Here is a 14,771-nt window from a genome sequence, read left to right as displayed (position 1 = left end):
GTACGAAATTTGGTACGGATTGCTCTTTAAGGCAATGATGTAAGCTCCTAAGAAATTATTTATATCGGACCACTTTAGCATATAGCTACCGTACAAACTGAACGATCGGACTAAAATGCTTGTATGGAAAACTTTTTAATTGTAGGAGATATCTGCACGAAATTCGGCATGAATTTCTCTTCAATGCAACTCTCTTATTTCCGAGCAATTTGTACAGATCGGTCCACTTTAGCATATAGCTGCCATACAAACAGCATGATCAAAATCTAGTACTTGTATGGAAAGCTTTTTACGTTGACACGCTATGTTCACGAAACTCGCCAAAAGTTATTTTCTAAGACAATGCCACAATATTTGAAGAAATTATGCAGATCGGAATACTATAGCGTATAGTTCCCATACAAATCGATTGACCAAAATCAAGTTTTGTAAAGAAAGCTTTTATTTGTGAAAGTTAATAGCTGCGTTTTCACTTGTTTTCTGATTTTTCAACAAAATTATATCAATTATTATCAACATTTTTAACTTTTTCATCAAACTTAATAATTTTAAAATGTGGTATTCATGCTTTTGCTTAAAAGTCTAATTTTCCCTTCAGTAAACTAATTATGTTTCCTTAATTTATTTATTGAAATTCATTATATTTTATTTACTTTAGATTATTGCATTTAATTCTACTTAAATTAATTTTTAACTAAACGAATTCTTTTGATTTCAAATTTATTTATTTCTGTACAATTTATATTTTGTTGTTTTCGTACTTCAATTTAAATTTATATTATATTATTTTCCTTTGTTTTATTATATTTAAATAATTTCATTTGATTTCAAATTTATTATTTTTATACAATTTAATTTAGTTTTCTTTCTTTAATTTAAATCTTTTATATTTTCCTTTATTTTCTTTCATTTAATTTATTTTATTCTATTTTATTTTATTTTATTTTATTTTATTTTATTTTATTTTATTTTATTTTATTTTATTTTATTTTATTTTATTTTATTTTATTTTATTTTATTTTATTTTATTTTATTTTATTTTATTTTATTTTATTTTATTTTATTTTATTTTATTTTATTTTATTTTATTTTATTTTATTTTATTTTTTATTTTATTTTATTTTATTTTATTTAATTTTTATTTTATTTTATTTTATTTTATTTTATTTTATTTTATTTTATTTTATTTATTTTATTTTATTTAATTTAATTTAATTTAATTTTATTTTATTTTATTTTATTTTATTTTATTTTATTTTATTTTATTTTATTTTATTTTATTTTATTTATTTTTATTTTATACATCCATTTTAAGTTTTATCTCTTATTTTTAATTTACGGCATCATTTAATTTATGTATAACTTTGTAAAACTGACTTTTGTAGTCTATTAAAACAAATCCATAATATACACTATGCTATTATCTCCTCTCTCCCAATTTCTCTCGCGCTCAATCTATTAATAACATTGAATGATAACAGCGCTGAAGCGAGCGCTAATGAATGTAATCAATTAAATGCATAACCGCCGGAGCGAGCAATTACAAAAACAACAACAACAAAGCGCAACTATTATGAAACTGCTTTTCATTTCCACTTCCCAAATGTTAAAAGTCAATAAATAAGAGAAAATCGTATGCACTTCCTTTCAACATTCACTTGTGTCACTCTCTAACGGGCAGCCTCTTTCACCCTCTTGGCAAAACCAGCGAGCATTCATAGGCTGCTCAACACTCCAGCATCTTTACATCCATAAAAATTTCCCAAGTGCCGCTGCAACTAATAGTATATTGTTGTTATTTATATATACATATGTATGTTTTATACATACGAGTACATATGTAATACCACTTATCCGATCGTACATTATAGTGATCGCCAATTTGTGTCTATTAATTTTTTAAGCTTCAATTACGCAAGATCAAGCTGTTTAAAGTGCATCAATTATTGCATTGCAGCCACTGCATTCGAGTGCTTTTAATGAGCTATTGATTTTTTGTTTACAAATAAATTTTCAACCAAATGCATGCATTTGAAATGAATGAGCATACTTTAAAGCTTTGCTGCTTTGGAAAGTTCGGAAATGCATTTGCTGCACTATTTTACAATTTTTTCGATATTATTTATTTGTTTCGATGAAAAAGGTGTGTTTCGTATGGCTTTGCGGCAAATTAAGTGGCGTTTTAGTTCACATCCACTACTCAAGTGTTTCAACTCAATTTGCTCTAAAATTTATAGTTCAAACGTAAGCACTTTACGCTTGAGAGGGGTTATTTGTTATGTAAACATAATAGTACAATGTTTTCAAGCATAATCGAAAAGCAATAAGTGGTTAACTCAATTACGTACTGTAATATTTTGTTTTGTGAAATTGACTATTAAAAATATTTTTCAATCAATTTTCGGAATAAGCCACCATTTATTCATGATTTTGTTGTTTGAAATTGCTTTATACTATATTTGATTAAGTAATCCCTCAAAGCTAATATAAAATTAATAATTAAATCAGTTGAGAATTGGTAATTGCATTTCCTTGCGAACGAAAATGTTCAGTAAAGAGTACAGAGAGTATTGGAGAGTATATGAAATTATGAAAAAAACCACAAAATAATAGTAACCATTTTAGTGCAATCTTAAGTTATTTTAGAGAGTCCTTTTTGTGGAAGATTATAGCACAGACTTACTGGAAAGTAAAAGGTTAACAAGAAAAGTTTTAACTCGCTGATACTTTTCCTTCAAAACTTTTCTAGATCGAGCTTCTGGTACTATATGTTGAGTTTGTTTTAATATCATTCAACATAAAAGACTTCTATAAGTTTGAGAACATATGTAGGAAAAAGGTTAATGAGTTCAATGAAAAGATTTTCAATAGCAAAAATTAATTCAAAGGATTGTTACCAATTATCGAATATCAACCACTTATTAATAGGTTTTTGGACATCTATCGAAGACTCAGTTGACCTCAATGTTCTGAGAAGAGACCAAAAACACTAATCAAAGATGCTTTCAAAGGCTTATCACCATCTACCGAAGGCCAAGCACCTATTTATAGGTTTTTTGGATGGCTATCAAAAACTGTTTTGAACTCAAGGTTCTGAGAAGAGACCGAAAATACAGCGATACTGGAAATAATCAAAACATCTCTAATTTTGCGACATAAAAGTACTGGGAGAACCAATTCAAAATGTAAATTTAAATTCTGCTTTACTCTAAATCATCAAAATTTTTCAGTTTGTTTCTAAACCAAAAAGTATGACAGAAAATCACTAAGAGTATACCAAAAAAGTTGCTACCATAAACTCACAGAACGTCATTACAGCAACAAAATATAGCAGAATTAGACAAATTTTTTACAACCTATTTGCGAGAAATTTCAAAGATCATTGGATATTTTTTTATATATTATGCTCAAACAACTCTCCAACAGAATCTAGCAGATCGTACCCACGAGTGTCGGGGCTACGTAACCAATATGCAATCGGATTTATATCCGACCAAGAAATGGCGATCAAACCAGCAAATGTAATGAAGAATAAGAACGCAGCTCGAGGCCGACAACTTTTGCGCTAAGGAGCGAGGAACATTATGAACAATGTGTGATCAATAATAAAGGGCATTTAGAGCTATGGAGTTTTAAGAATAATATGCTTAAGAGGTCACATGGGTTTGCGGGTTTCAAAAAACCGGTTTTTTTTATTCTTATTAAATTCTAGAACACCTCTAGAATATTGTCCTCAATTTTAAAGATTTTTCGGAGCTACAGCCTTGAGAACTTGTGCGCTAGAGGCTAGAAAGGCTTAGTGCGCCGTTTTAAACACGTTTTTCTTAAAACTGTGTTTTTGAATTCGGTTGGAAAGATTTCTCGAGAACTACTCAACCGATCTTCATGAAATTTTACACAGGTCTTTGACATACAATTCTTAAATACTTGGATGAAAGATGTCTGCCAACAATCCAATTTTCATAATAGTTGAAAAAATGCTGAGGAAACCCATGTAACCCAATAAGAACCGCTAAAAAGTAGAAAAAAAAGTTTCAGATCATTTCAAAACCGAATGGAGATCACTAAACGAAGGTTTGTTTAATTTTGATTTTAGGTTAAGTTAGGTTCGTCTGGTAGGCCAATAAGATACACGTAGACCAGTTTTCGTTATTTGCGATACGAGATGGAGCTCAGTTACTAGGTCCATGAGTAAGATGCCTTGACGGGAATTTCAACAGAATCTGTGACCTCACAATCGATACCTCTTCCAGAGTTTTACTGTAGAGGATTATGTGAACAATAAGTAAATACAAGCGACTTGTGCCATCTACAAATACGACTTTATATTCTTTACAAGGTCTGTGTTATTTACGAAATTTACTTTTATCAATGCTATTTCATATTTCTTTAGAAAACTATATTGAAAAATTAATTTAATCACAGTCAAAGTCAAAAATATGTACTTTGATGACAAGCTTTTTGCTCTGCATCAGACATATATTAATACATGTACATATAAATATATATACTTATATTATATATGCACTACAGTATGTACTTATGCATATATAGTATACCAGTCTTATCAGCAACTTAGTATGTTGAAACATAATTCAAAATTCAATAAAAAACCAGATTAGCAGAGTATTGAGTAATTTCCAACTGAATTTACAAACGCCACTACAGTCTCACATTTGTATTATATTTCAGAGGCCCATATTTGTATGTATGTACTTATGGGCTAAGTTATCGATGAGTATATATTTACATACAATACAGACATTAGATAACTTTCAGGCACGCCAGCATGTGTCATATTTCAAAACAAATAGGGTGTATCAATTTACTCAGCCAACAACAACTCAATTACAAAATTTGCATTGTAATTTGCATGCATTGAATGTGGTTGGCAACGCGAAATTTATTAAATTTTTCCTATTTGATGCATAAATTGATAATAATGTTCTTCGAATTTCCGTTAATTATCAGTTGCAGTCCAAAAATATATTTATAAGTTTTGTTTTGTATTTATGCTTGTAGCTAGAACTGTCAGCGTGATCGCTTCATGCTATTTTCACAGTATTTATTTCACTGTTGTACTTGGTGCGCACTTTCTGTATGGCTAATTGGTGCAAGCTTGGAAAATTGAACTTTGTAATTATCATAATGATAATCTACAATTAAATACTTCAACGTGCGAGAGTTTTCAGACGTTATACAGCCAATGTGGCGGCATATTTATTGAAAAAAAAGTTTAGTATTTCTAAAGATATTTTCAAAAAAACCATCAAAAATAGTTTACAAATATTTCCAAAAAAAGATTTTGTTTTCGAAAATATTTTTAAAAAATAAATAAATTATTTTCCAAAAACTTAAAAAAAATTTAAATATATAATTTCAAAAAAAGTTTCCAACATTATTTTTAAAAAATTTCGAAAAAAATATTTTCCGAAACGTTACAAACATTTCAAAAATATATAATTATTTTCAAAAATTAAATTCAAAGTTTCAAAAAATGTTTTCCAAAAATATTTCCAAAAAATTAAATAAAAATTTAAATATATAAATATTTTCAAAAAAAAAAATTTTGAAAATTATTTTTAAAATATTTCGGAAAAAATATTTTCAAAAACGCTAAAAATATTTAAAAAAATATAGATTTTCAAAAAAAGTTTTCAGACGGTATTAAAACAATGTGACGAAGATATTTATTTAAAAAGTAATAATAAGAAAAGATATTTTCCCAATTTGTTTTTATAATATTTAGTTAAATCCTAAAAACAATATTTGTATTTTTTCAAACAAATATTATAAAAAATTGTTTACAAGGTTATTTAAAAAACTTTCAAAAAAGTAAATTCCAAAATAATTTCCAATACTTAAAAAAATATTTCATATATTAATATTTCCAAAAAATACTTTTCAAAAAATAAATGCTTAAAACATTAAAAAAAAAATATTTCAAAAATATGAATCAAAAATTACAGAAATTTTTTATCCAAAAGTAAAAAAAAAATTCAAAAATTGTTTTCTGAAATATTTGATCAAAAGATGTTTCCATAAAAAAATTTGCAAAAAAATGTTTTCTAAATTTTTTTCTGAATTTTTTGAAATACCATTTTTTCTGAAAGTTTTAAAGATACTTTTGGAAACTTGTTATTGAATATACTTTTTTTGAGATATTTTGCATAATTTTATACGTTGGAAACTATAAAATCACAGTTTTTGAGGTTAAATTTTTTATTTTTTTAATATTTTGCACAATTTTTGTTTTTTTTTTTATTTTTGTTGTAAGTTTCTGCGAAAAAAACTTTTATTTTTGTTGTAAATTTTTTTCCAAAAAATTATTTTTTTCTGTATTTCACCACATATTTTCCTTCACACAAATTTTTTTCTCCCCAAACTTGAGCTTGCTTTGAGCTTTTCTATTTACTTTACAACAAAAACAAAACACTAACAGAAATATTTACAATATTTTCCCACAACGCCGCACAGTAAACGGGAAAAAAATATTTTTCCAATAATTTTTCGTTTAAAAATCACCCGCCGATCTGCACGTTTGATCTTCGAAAATGCGATCTCAAAACTGATTCACGGCCAAATGGACGAACGCTGAGCACGCGAGCGTAAACAGAATGCTACTAACTATTGTATGGCATACATACAAATGTACATTAGTCGGTCGACTGTGAGGAAAACCAGCTGTGCGTCGCCAAGACAGAATAAGGCACCTACACACACACAAAAGCAAACATTAAAATACAGCACACCCTCCTGCCATCCAGAGCGGCGTGTAGGAGAGTCAGTGGAAGTCAGTCGCGTTTGTACTTGTTGTTTTTGTATTTGTAGCGGTTTCGTATTGAGCTGAGGCGTTCATGCAACCCCCAAAGCGGCCGCACTTTATATCAATGGGAGGCGAGTGGCTATTGGCTACTTGGAAGTGTGTTTGGCTGTGCAAGTTCTGAGTGAGTTCTATGCTCGTAAATTATTTAAGTACATATTTACTACATGCCGAAACGTCAAGGAGCGGCGCAGATGTTTGTGTATAAGTTGTACGATCGCTTTTAACGATCGGCAGCGAAATAAACAAAAGATTGCTGTGAGCATCTGTTTGTTTGAGAATTCGCTAGGAATTTTGCGCTTGTGTAAACAAAAGTCAGTATTGAAAAGTGTATTGAAAATAATAGAGCATTTCAGTCGCATGAAATTTAAAAATAATTATTCGCTAGTATTGAGCGAAATTTTGCAGAATTTTATGGCGTTTGTATGTCAGTGCGAGCGGTGCGATCACTCAAATGAGTTGTTTATTTACAACTTTTTGTTGGAAAATTAATTTTTCGAAGCAAATGAGAGGCTATGATCAATAAATTAAAAATAACCGGCATTATTTTTGTTTTTGCTTTAAACATCTTTATTCTAATTTATAGTCTGACATACTGATCAGTCAAAATCAAGTGCTTGTTTGGAAGAATTTTTTATTTGACGAGATATTTTTACGAAATTTGGTAAATATTTTTTATTATTAAATCTGAATAAATTGTTTAAATCGGACAACTATAGCATATAGCTGCCATACAAACTGATCGATCAAAATTAAGTTCTTGCATAGAAAACTTTTTTATTTGACAAGATATCATCACAAAATTTGAGACATATTACTGCCCAAGATAGCCCTACAATCTCCGAAAAAATGGTTCAGATCGGGTCACTATAGCATATAGCTGCCATACAAACTGATCGATCATAAACAAGTTCTTATATAGAAAACTTTTTTATTTGACAAGATATCTGCACGAAATTTCGCACGAATAATCGATGCACTACTAGAATCTCCGGAAATATTTTTCAGATCGGATCACTATAGCATATAGCTGCCATACAAACTGATCTATCAAAATCAACATAAAAACCTTTTTATACACCTTATACCATAAGAAATGCCCCTCTAAAGGGTACTCGAGTTTCGGTGCAGCCTTAGTGAACGCGTTTGCTTCTTGCAATTAATTATTACTCAAAAAATATATATATTTTTTAGTTTAAATCCCCAAATAGTAAAAATAAATAACACTCAATTTTGCACAAAATTTCTTCTCAATTTTCGTATCATCTTTAGGCACAACTTTATGTACAAAATTTAAATTAATCACCACTTTTATTATCTGCAGCCAACTTACATAAGACAGGCGATATTTTTATAGCTAATGCAAGCTCTTCAAATATTGTTGGCAAAACTCATGACTTTTCACTATAAACGTGCATTATTCATTTTCATATTTAGAAACACACAATTTTCAGCGCATATGTACATATGTATGTATATATGATGTACTATATTTATTTAATAGCATTTCCGGCAAATACATGCATATGTATATTTCTTTGCTAAATTTTTGGCACAGCGATTGTTTGCAGCTTTAATAATAAAGATTGTTATATGACAGCAGAAAGACGAATGCAAAAAGCGGCAAACAACAAATGTCATAAAGCATTGATGAAATTTTTGTTGTTATTATTATTATTGTAATTATAAAAATTAATTTCTTATCAATTTTTTATTTGGTTTCATTTCACTTTGTTTTCTTTTATTGTTATTTATTTGTATTCTTTGTTGTTTTTTTTATTTGATTTGTTAATTGAATTTATATTTCTACTTTTTATATTTAAAACAATATATATTGATTTTATTTTATATTTTTTCACTTATTCATTTTGTTTATTTTTTTATGTCTCTTTCTTAACTGATATTTTTTAAATATATTATTTTTTTATTTTTAGTTTAAATTTTTTATAATTATTGACTTTATTTTACTTAAATACTGTTATTTATTTTTGATTTTTTTTAATTTTTTTATATTTATTTTGTATATTTTAATTTTATTTTATTTCTCTTTTAAAGTTTTTGATTGATTTTTTTTTAATTTTATAAATCTAATATTTTTGGTATATTTTGAATTTAAATTTTTTATATTTATTTATTTCTCTTTCTTAACTGATTTTTTTGATATATACATTTTTTTTATTTTTAGTTTAAATTTTTTATAATTATTGACATTATTTTACTTAATTATGATTATTTATTTTATTTTATTTTTTAGTTTTTTTATATTTATTTTGTATATTTTAATTTTATTTTATTTCGCTTTTTAAACTTTTTGCTCGGTTTTTTTTTTTCAATTTTATAAATTTAATATTTTTTGTACATTTTGAATAGAAATTTTTTACATTTATTTATTTTTTTCTGTTATAATTACTACTTTTTATTTTTCCCTGTTTTCAGTTTTTTTGAATTTTTTTACTTATTTTATTTATATTTTATTTTAATTTTCTTTTTTTTTAATTTTTGAAATGCAACAAATATTTATTATTAATTTTATTTTTAATTTATAAAATTTTAAATATTCATTTTATTTAATTCTTTTTGTGTTTCATTTTAAAAAATTTTAAATTTATGATTTTTGAATATTTACTAATTTTATTTTATTTTTTTAAAATTCAAATATTTCATTTTATCTTTATTTTTTTTTTATTTTTAGTGGATTTAAATTTATTTTTATTTTTATTATGTATTTAAAATATATCTAATATTTATTATATTTATTTTATAGTATATGTGTTGAATATTAATATTTAGTGTTATTTTATTATCTGTGGTCAGTTAATTAATAAATATTTAAAAAATTAAAAATGTAGTTCTATTAAAATTATTAAAAATTAAAATACATATTTTAGAATATTAAAAAATTAAAAAAAGCTGAAGAAATTAAATATAAAAGTAAATATTTAGGACACATAAATTAGGGAATTAACAAAGTTAAAAAATAATTATTAAAAATAATAATAATTAAATAAAGTTTATATTAAACAATTAATATTATTATTATTAATTAATTATTAATTTTAATTTTTTATTTATTTTTGATCATTTTATTTCATTTTTAATATTTTCTAGATCATAAATTTATGATTTATTTAATTTACTTATTTTTTTCATTTTTAAATTAATTTTTATTTTTCAGCTTTGCTTAATTTTTTTTTTGATATGCATATATTTTATTTTGTTTTAATTTTTTATTTAATTTTTCTCAATTTATTCATTGTTTATATTAATTTTATTTTATTTTTTTGTTTAATTTTATATTTTTTGTAGATTTTAATTTCTTAATAATTAATTATATTTATTTAAAATTTTTAAATTTTGTTTAATTTCTTTTATATATGTATGTACTCATATTTATTTTTTATTATTTTATTTAGTTTTTATTTAAATTTTTTTAATTTTTAATTTTAATTTTATTTAGTTTATTTTTTTATAATTTTTTAAATTTTAAATTTTTTATTGATTTTAAATTTATTTTTTTCAATATATAGTTAATTTATTTAATTTTTTTTTAATTCTTTAATTTACATATGTACATAGATATTATTTAATTTTTTGTTTAAATTTTTTATATTATTAATTTTTTTTTAATTTTTTTATTATTAATTTTTTTTTGATGTTTTAAATTTATGTTCTTAGCGCCATTTTATTTATTTAAATTTTTTATTTTTTTGCGATTTTTGTATTAATTTTAAATTTTGAGTTGTTTTTTATTTCTAAAATAAATTTTAATGTAATATTTCTTTTAACTAATTTATTTTTATTGACTTTAATTTTTTTTATTAATAATATGTCTGTTTTAGCTTATATTTTTATTTATATTTTCATTATTTACTTTGCGCTTTCGTCTGACTGTCAGTTTTCCGCATGTCGATCATTATCAGTTTGCACCTTTCACTCATTTTCACATAATTTACTAATTTCTGAAATTAGCATAGCCAAATTTCTTCATTTATTTATTTATTTCTTTTTGTTTTATACAAACAAACACACGCATATTTATTTTCACCCATCCTACTTACTTTTATTTTACACAATTTTCAGCTTTGTACACACATTTATTTATTTATTTACAAATTTCATTTTTTCCACGGCCGTTTGCCGTTATAGCAAAGCAAAAACACACACTAACCAACATTTAGTTTTAATTTGCCAACAAAATTAACGAAAGTAGTCATTTTCAAGATAAGCGGATTAGGAAGAAGGAAAGCATGGCGACGCTTTCGTTGTACACGCGTTGCCAACGACGCGCGATTTGGCATTGTTGACCAACGGCGCAGCCTAGGCTATAGCATGCTGGTGGTGGCGGAGGCGGCGATACCACTCCTGCCCTCTACCCAGACAGCGCTGCAATTATATATGCTTTACGTTGCACAAAAACGGAAATAACAACAACAAGAATTTGCACTAGCCGTGTACTACAAGTCGACTGCACTTATGTATTTAATGCGCTAGTGTACATAATGTTGTTGCCGGCATGCGTTGTGGGGGTCAAAATGACAACCACAAAACACAAAAAAAGAACAAGAAAAATGCAAAAATTATATTTTCAAATTTGCAGCGCAAAAATACGGCAATAATAACAAACACACGCACGAAACAAGCAGGCGCAATGCAAACCGCAAAAAAAAACAACAGCAATAATAATAAAACCCGCTCGGCGTATATTTTCTTTTACAATCGCATGAAAAACACGATATCCACAACGAACCGTTTGCCGTGCGAAGCGTTGATCGTATGCATACGGCGAGTCAAGCGTGCAGAGCAACGAGCAATGTTTACGCGGCCAGAGTTGAACACAATCTGAGCGGCGTTGGCCTGGCGACGCCACAGTGTAGTGCTGGTGAGCGAACCAAACAAATGGCAAAGCAAAAGAACTGGGAACCGGGCGAAACGAGTAGCCAGTCAACCAGCCAGCCAGTTAGGTTGACTTGTGGCGGTGACGCGCTGGTGGGTGGGGTGCTGTGTAGCGTGAGTTGTGTCTACGGTGAGGCATTAGTGGCAGGGTAATGGCTCTGGGTGCTCATTGCACGACGCAGTTACGGTACACAAGCATAAATGTGAGTAGCGAAGCCGCTGGCGTTGCTCTAAGAAAGTTAGTTGCACAAAGCCGGCAAAGAAACTGAGCGCAGCAAGAAAAGAAACTAAGCAAATACAAGGTAGCCGCTGTGAAAAGAGGTAAAAAAAGGTTAAAAAAAAAGTTGGGGAAAATGAATGCAAAAAGGTCGGAAAAATAAGTAGTTGAGCAACCATACTTATGGTAGTTTGTCCAAGCAAAGAATGAATTTTTCACACAAATGTAGAATTGTTTCGGAAAATATTTTTTTTTTTGAGAAAAGTATGGAAGAAGCGCTTAAAAGTATAAAAAATCAGCAAAATCTATGGTTGAACCTAGCCATACCAGTTGAACTCGCGAGTTGACTGGTTTTCAGTTTATGAATAATATCGACTGTGTAGCTTGGAACCTGAAATATGTTGGGATATTTCTTCATTGACGTTTCGAAAGTGAGGACCTTAGTATATTTAACAGATAAAGAAAGCTTAAAGGTAGATACATTTTCTCTCTTAAAAGCTTTAACGTGAAAAGCGTGTTGTCCGCGTAGGGCTCATATGTTTTTGTTTTTTCTGTTCATCTCTGAGCTTTTAGAAATCTATGCTATTATATTTTGTAAACTCATATCTATTAAAATCCTAGTTGTGGTACTTATCAGTGCCTACCTAGTAGATATGTAGATATATTTAATTGAATTTCTCTTACATTTGTTGAAGTAGATTATGTACTATATGTCTCTCCGGTAGATAGCTGGATAGATTCGAGCTGAAGAATGTACTACGAGCTTTTGTCTCTTGTGCTTTCTCCTGCTATCACAATACTTTATTTTTCCCAAATGAGGCAAGGCTTAATAAAGCTTCTAGGTTAATGTTAGTATTGTGTTCTCTCACCGAATTCTATTGTCTGATACCTTGATACCTTGTTCTAACAATTGCGCGGAAATCAAAGAGTATGAGTCTCTGAACTTTGGTCGCAGACACGACACAGCTCTTTGGAACAGTAACCTAATATGTGCTGATGACACTTAAGCCTTCAGTGACCTATATAAAATCCCACAAGTTGCCTTAATTTCTTAGTTTGGAACAGTAACCCTTACCTGTGCTAATGACATCTGAGCTTTCAGTGGCCTATATAAAATGTGCCTTATTTTGTTCCTGGGAAGAACACTTAGTTTCTTGAACTGTTTTGTATCGAATTCTCCCAGAAACAGCTTCGCCTGACGAAACTCAGCCCTTTTTGCTTTCCTTAGATCCTCTCGCAATGTCTCGGCTCCACAGCAAAGAAAGGCTCTGGACCTACTGCCCCGGTTGCCGCTGTTTTTTTACGAGTAGAATAAACAAACTGCCCACAGACCCATTCTTATGAAATGCTACTTTTGAGGCAATCTTATCAATTGTTTGATTTGACTGCAACAGACTTACAACACTGATTGCCTGAAGTGTCGCTTTTGTACCACGGAGAATGATAATACGTCCCGCGTGATAGTTTTTCCCAAAAAAAATATCTCATAATGGCATAGCCCTCAGCTTGAAAAATGTTTAAAAACCTGACCAGATCTGAGAATGATAATACGTCCCGCGATAAGATGCCGCTTTTAAATAAGCGTCCACAACCCCCACCGGGGTTGCACCGAGGCGACGAGAGAACAATACAGTGATCAGCACCAAATGTACACAGGCGACGACGAAAACCCCTGAGCAAGCGCACATCAGAATTGATACCATAATCTGATTATGGTATACAGTACGTAAGGATGACATCTTACCGAAATGGCTGGTAGGCTGATACTGCTCTCACCTCCGTTTACAGCCCCAAACCCAACAGAAAGAACAACAAAATAAAGATGGCCAAGACGAGGAGATATGGGTGTAAAACCCGGATGTTTTTGTAAAGTATACTGTTCAGGATTGGTCTGAGATATTTAAAACGCTATTGAGAAAACTCAAGCAAGTTTATCTTCTCCATAAATTTAACTGTGGGTTCCAAGAACCTACAATATATAAGAAAAGTGATTTCAGCCTCTCAGAGCAACTTTAGAAAAATCAGTCCAGCCATAGCTGGATCCCTTCGCACGATAACAGCTACGATATCTCAACCGAGCCTGGCAATAATCGATTCAGCTTTGATCCAGCTGTAATGTTGTAATTTTTAAAGTTATTACTTCAACATTTTTGAGCTTATTAACCGAATGCTTTACAGTCGGTTTAATAACCGAACTGACAAGTAAACGCTGATCAAATTGATTATGATAATTCGTACATTCACCAGACGCTCAGTAGCCGCCACTTAAGCAGTTGCACCTTCTGGAAGGCAGTCGAAGGCCAATGAGAGGACAATGCCTGCCAACGCTGTAATAAATGCTAAAAGTATTATGCCGCAATAGTTGATTTAAGGTGGCAATATTTTGTTGTTGCTAGCTTTTATTAAGTATTATTACTACAATTTGGAGTGTTACCTGGACAACCATAAAACCGGAAATTATAAACAAATCTATTTATGTAGCGACTATGTACAACAAAAAAGAAATTAATAACTCGCGTGTAACTGCTTACAATAAAGAAAAGTAAGTAGCGCGAGTGGGCAAAAGCATAAAATTGAGCAGAACAAAAATATGGCTAGAAATAGCCAGCAGGAAGTAGTAAGGCGCACGCGTCTTATTCTCGCTCCTGATGGATGAGAACGTGCTGTAAAGTGAGCACTTTTCGTTGCTGCCATAAAACCGGGTAATAAATAAGGTATGTATGGAAAAAGGAGTTAAGCGAAAGGCAGCAAGAAGTTTTTTCTAAATGCAGCAACTAAGTTCGAAGACTTAGGTTTGCTTGCTTCGTAAGTGCAGCTGTTGTCGTTGGTAATATAATT

At 28.9% G+C, this 14,771-nt stretch overlaps 1 protein-coding gene across 17 annotated transcripts in view; it reads right to left on the bottom strand.

Moving 5' to 3' along the window:
* LOC126763781 (rab11 family-interacting protein 3) overlaps window positions 1-14,771 on the bottom strand; it is a 170,013-nt gene that overhangs the window by 43,407 nt on the left and 111,835 nt on the right. Inside the window, exon 1 of one of the 17 annotated variants that reach the window (XM_050481569.1) lies at window positions 10,882-11,665. The exons of 13 other annotated variants lie outside the window; for them this stretch is intronic. The gene's annotated coding sequence lies outside the window, so the exon portion shown is untranslated. Of the gene's footprint in view, window positions 1-6,440; window positions 6,604-10,881; window positions 11,666-14,771 lie in introns of those variants that run through there. 3 more of the 17 variants (XM_050481572.1, XM_050481571.1, XM_050481570.1) reach the window with 3 other exon arrangements.

Source organism: Bactrocera neohumeralis, chromosome 6, assembly GCF_024586455.1.
Source record: "Bactrocera neohumeralis isolate Rockhampton chromosome 6, APGP_CSIRO_Bneo_wtdbg2-racon-allhic-juicebox.fasta_v2, whole genome shotgun sequence".
Classification (NCBI taxonomy): Eukaryota; Metazoa; Arthropoda; class Insecta; order Diptera; family Tephritidae; genus Bactrocera; species Bactrocera neohumeralis.
This window is presented reverse-complemented; position numbering and strand designations above follow the sequence as displayed.